This window comes from Bombina bombina, chromosome 4 (assembly GCF_027579735.1).
Source record: "Bombina bombina isolate aBomBom1 chromosome 4, aBomBom1.pri, whole genome shotgun sequence".
Taxonomy (NCBI): domain Eukaryota; kingdom Metazoa; phylum Chordata; class Amphibia; order Anura; family Bombinatoridae; genus Bombina; species Bombina bombina.
In genome coordinates, this window is record NC_069502.1 from 959,771,218 (window position 1) to 959,777,089 (window position 5,872).

A 5,872-nucleotide genomic window follows, 5' to 3' on the forward strand; every position below is an offset into this window, starting at 1 on the left:
AGGCTTGATCCTAGCTAAAGCCTGACAAAAAGCTTGAACGTCCGGAACTTCTGACAGACGTTTGTGTAAAAGAATGGACAGAGCTGAAATCTGTCCCTTTAAGGAACTAGCGGATAAACCCTTTTCTAAACCTTCTTGTAGAAAAGACAATATTCTCGGAATCCTAACCTTACTCCATGAGTAACTCTTGGATTCGCACCAATATAAGTATTTGCGCCATATCTTATGGTAAATCTTTCTGGTAACAGGCTTCCTAGCCTGTATTAAGGTATCAATAACTGACTCAGAAAAACCACGTTTTGATAAAATCAAGCGTTCAATTTCCAAGCAGTCAGCTTCAGAGAAATTAGATTTTGATGTTTGAAGGGACCCTGGATCAGAAGGTCCTGTTTCAGAGGTAGAGACCAAGGTGGACAGGATGACATGTCCACTAGATCTGCATACCAAGTCCTGCGTGGCCATGCAGGCGCTATTAGAATCACTGATGCTCTCTCCTGTTTGATTCTGGCAATCAATAGAGGAAGCATCGGGAAGGGTGGAAACACATAAGCCATCCCGAAGGTCCAAGGTGCTGTCAAAGCATCTATCAGAACCGCTCCCGGATCCCTGGATCTGGACCCGTAGCGAGGAAGCTTGGCATTCTGTTGAGACGCCATGAGATCTATCTCTGGTTTGCCCCAACGTCGAAGTATTTGGGCAAAGACCTCCGGATGAAGTTCCCACTCCCCCGGATGAAAAGTCTGACGACTTAAGAAATCCGCCTCCCAGTTCTCCACTCCCGGGATGTGGATTGCTGACAGGTGGCAAGAGTGAGACTCTGCCCAGCGAATTATCTTTGATACTTCCATCATTGCTAGGGAGCTTCTTGTCCCTCCCTGATGGTTGATGTAAGCTACAGTCGTGATGTTGTCCGACTGAAACCTGATGAACCCCCGAGTTGTTAACTGGGGCCAAGCCAGAAGGGCATTGAGAACTGCTCTCAATTCCAGAATGTTTATTGGTAGGAGACTCTTCTCCTGATTCCATTGTCCCTGAGCCTTCAGAGAATTCCAGACAGCGCCCCAATCTAGTAGGCTGGCGTCTGTTGTTACAATTGTCCAGTCCGGCCTGCTGAATGGCATCCCCCTGGACAGATGTGGCCGAGAAAGCCACCATAGAAGAGAATTTCTGGTCTCTTGATCCAGATTCAGAGTAGGGGACAAGTCTGAGTAATCCCCATTCCACTGACTTAGCATGCACAATTGCAGCGGTCTGAGATGTAGGCGTGCAAAGGGTACTATGTCCATTGCCGCTACCATTAAGCCGATCACCTCCATGCATTGAGCTACTGACGGGTGTTGAATGGAATGAAGGACACGGCATGCATTTTGAAGCTTTGTTAACCTGTCTTCTGTCAGGTAAATCTTCATTTCTACAGAATCTATAAGAGTCCCCAAGAAGGGAACTCTTGAGAGTGGAAAGAGAGAACTCTTCTTTTCGTTCACCTTCCATCCATGCGACCTTAGAAATGCCAGTACTAACTCTGTATGAGACTTGGCAGTTTGAAAGCTTGAAGCTTGTATCAGAATGTCGTCTAAGTACGGAGCTACCGAAATTCCTCGCGGTCTTAGTACCGCCAGAAGAGCACCCAGAACCTTTGTGAAGATTCTTGGAGCCGTAGCCAATCCGAATGGAAGAGCTACAAACTGGTAATGCCTGTCTAGAAAGGCAAACCTTAGATACCAGTAATGATCTTTGTGAATCGGTATGTGAAGGTAAGCATCCTTTAAATCCACTGTGTCTACTGTGTAAATGTTTAGAATAGTAATTGATTGAACCATCAAGGTTAAAAAAAATGTAATTTAACATTACCAAGGCAATCATCTTAATTTATTTTGTCTTCATTGATTACCTTGCTTTGAAGCCTATGTGGAGTGGCCATTTATATTAGCCCATATGACACACTTCCATATTATCCAATTAGTGGACTATCATAAGTCAATCCACTGGCATGTGTCTAAAGTACTCTATGTTGTTCACATATAATTAAAAAAAATTTAACCTGCCATAAAAAACAGGGCGGGCCGTGGACTGACCACACTACAGGAGAAAGGAATTTATCAGGTAAGCATAAATTTTGTTTTCTCCTGTTAAGTGTGGTCAGTCCACGGGTCATCATTACTTCTGGGATACCAATACCAAAGCTAAAGTACACAGATGACGGGAGGGACAGGCAGGCTCTTTATACGGAAGGAACCACTGCCTGAAGAACCTTTCTCCCAAAAACAGCCTCCGAAGAAGCAAAAGTGTCAAATTTGTAAAATTTGGAAAAAGTATGAAGAGAAGACCAAGTTGCAGCCTTGCAAATCTGTTCAACAGAAGCCTCATTCTTAAAGGCCCAAGTGGAAGCCACAGCTCTAGTAGAATGTGCTGTAATTCTTTCAGGAGGCTGCTGTCCAGCAGTCTCATAGGCTAACCGTATTATGCTACGAAGCCAAAAAGAGAGAGAGGTAGCCGAAGCTTTTTGACCTCTCCTCTGACCAGAATAAACGACAAACAGGGAAGACGTTTGTCGAAAATCCTTAGTTGCCTGTAGATAAAATTTCAGGGCACGGACTACATCTAGATTGTGTAGCAGACGTTCCTTCTTCGAAGAAGGATTAGGACACAAAGATGGAACCACAATCTCTTGATTGATATTCCTGTTAGTGACCACCTTAGGTAGGAACCCAGGTTTAGTACGCAGAACTACCTTGTCTGAATGAAAAATCAGATAAGGAGAATCACAATGTAAGGCAGATAACTCAGAGACTCTTCGAGCCGAGGAAATCGCCATTAAAAATAGAACTTTCCAAGATAATAGCTTGATATCAATGGAATGAAGGGGTTCAAACGGAACACCCTGTAAAACATTAAGAACTAAGTTCAAACTCCATGGTGGAGCAACAGTTTTAAACACAGGCTTGATCCTAGCTAAAGCCTGACAAAAAGCTTGAACGTCCGGAACTTCTGACAGACGTTTGTGTAAAAGAATGGACAGAGCTGAAATCTGTCCCTTTAAGGAACTAGCGGATAAACCCTTTTCTAAACCTTCTTGTAGAAAAGACAATATCCTCGGAATCCTAACCTTACTCCATGAGTAACTCTTGGATTCGCACCAATATAAGTATTTGCGCCATATCTTATGGTAAATCTTTCTGGTAACAGGCTTCCTAGCCTGTATTAAGGTATCAATAACTGACTCAGAAAAACCACGTTTTGATAAAATCAAGCGTTCAATTTCCAAGCAGTCAGCTTCAGAGAAATTAGATTTTGATGTTTGAAGGGACCCTGGATCAGAAGGTCCTGTTTCAGAGGTAGAGACCAAGGTGGACAGGATGACATGTCCACTAGATCTGCATACCAAGTCCTGCGTGGCCATGCAGGCGCTATTAGAATCACTGATGCTCTCTCCTGTTTGATTCTGGCAATCAATAGAGGAAGCATCGGGAAGGGTGGAAACACATAAGCCATCCCGAAGGTCCAAGGTGCTGTCAAAGCATCTATCAGAACCGCTCCCGGATCCCTGGATCTGGACCCGTAGCGAGGAAGCTTGGCATTCTGTTGAGACGCCATGAGATCTATCTCTGGTTTGCCCCAACGTCGAAGTATTTGGGCAAAGACCTCCGGATGAAGTTCCCACTCCCCCGGATGAAAAGTCTGACGACTTAAGAAATCCGCCTCCCAGTTCTCCACTCCCGGGATGTGGATTGCTGACAGGTGGCAAGAGTGAGACTCTGCCCAGCGAATTATCTTTGATACTTCCATCATTGCTAGGGAGCTTCTTGTCCCTCCCTGATGGTTGATGTAAGCTACAGTCGTGATGTTGTCCGACTGAAACCTGATGAACCCCCGAGTTGTTAACTGGGGCCAAGCCAGAAGGGCATTGAGAACTGCTCTCAATTCCAGAATGTTTATTGGTAGGAGACTCTTCTCCTGATTCCATTGTCCCTGAGCCTTCAGAGAATTCCAGACAGCGCCCCAATCTAGTAGGCTGGCGTCTGTTGTTACAATTGTCCAGTCCGGCCTGCTGAATGGCATCCCCCTGGACAGATGTGGCCGAGAAAGCCACCATAGAAGAGAATTTCTGGTCTCTTGATCCAGATTCAGAGTAGGGGACAAGTCTGAGTAATCCCCATTCCACTGACTTAGCATGCACAATTGCAGCGGTCTGAAATGTAGGCGTGCAAAGGGTACTATGTCCATTGCCGCTACCATTAAGCCGATCACCTCCATGCATTGAGCTACTGACGGGTGTTGAATGGAATGAAGGACACGGCATGCATTTTGAAGCTTTGTTAACCTGTCTTCTGTCAGGTAAATCTTCATTTCTACAGAATCTATAAGAGTCCCCAAGAAGGGAACTCTTGAGAGTGGAAAGAGAGAACTCTTCTTTTCGTTCACCTTCCATCCATGCGACCTTAGAAATGCCAGTACTAACTCTGTATGAGACTTGGCAGTTTGAAAGCTTGAAGCTTGTATCAGAATGTCGTCTAGGTACGGAGCTACCGAAATTCCTCGCGGTCTTAGTACCGCCAGAAGAGCACCCAGAACCTTTGTGAAGATTCTTGGAGCCGTAGCCAATCCGAATGGAAGAGCTACAAACTGGTAATGCCTGTCTAGAAAGGCAAACCTTAGATACCAGTAATGATCTTTGTGAATCGGTATGTGAAGGTAAGCATCCTTTAAATCCACTGTGGTCATGTACTGACCCTTTTGGATCATGGGTAAAATTGTCCGAATAGTTTCCATTTTGAACGATGGAACTCTTAGGAATTTGTTTAGGATCTTTAAATCCAAGATTGGTCTGAAAGTTCCCTCTTTTTTGGGAACCACAAACAGATTTGAGTAAAACCCTTGTCCTTGTTCCGACCGCGGAACCGGATGGATCACTCCCATTAATAAAAGATCTTGTACGCAGCGTAGAAACGCCTCTTTCTTTATTTGGTTTGTTGACAACCTTGACAGATTAAATCTCCCTCTTGGGGGAGAGGATTTGAAGTCCAGAAGGTATCCCTGAGATATGATCTCTAACGCCCAGGGATCCTGGACATCTCTTGCCCAAGCCTGGGCGAAGAGAGAAAGTCTGCCCCCCACTAGATCCGTTCCCGGATTGGGGGCCCTCGATTCATGCTGTCTTAGGGGCAGCAGCAGGTTTCCTGGCCTGCTTGCCCTTGTTCCAGGACTGGTTAGGTCTCCAGCCTTGTCTGTAGCGAGCAACAGCTCCTTCCTGTTTTGGTGCAGAGTAAGTTGATGCTGCTCCTGCTTTGAAATTACGAAAGGAACGAAAATTAGACTGTCTAGCCTTAGGTTTGGCTCTGTCTTGAGGCAGGGCATGGCCTTTACCTCCTGTAATGTCAGCGATAATTTCTTTCAACCCGGGCCCGAATAAGGTCTGCCATTTGAAAGGTATATTAAGCAATTTAGATTTAGAAGTAACATCAGCTGACCAGGATTTTAGCCACAGTGCTCTGCGCGCCTGAATGGCGAATCCGGAATTCTTAGCCGTAAGTTTAGTTAAATGTACTACGGCATCCGAAATAAATGAGTTAGCTAACTTAAGGGCTTTAAGCTTGTGTGTAATCTCACCTAATGGAGCTGATTCAAGTGTCTCTTCCAGAGACTCAAACCAAAATGCTGCTGCAGCCGTGACAGGCGTAATGCATGCAAGAGGTTGCAATATAAAACCTTGTTGAACAAACATTTTCTTAAGGTAACCCTCTAACTTTTTATCCATTGGATCTGAAAAGGCACAGCTATCCTACACCGGGATAGTGGTACGCTTAGCTAAAGTAGAAACTGCTCCCTCCACCTTAGGGACCGTTTGCCATAAGTCCCGTGTGGTGGCGTCTAT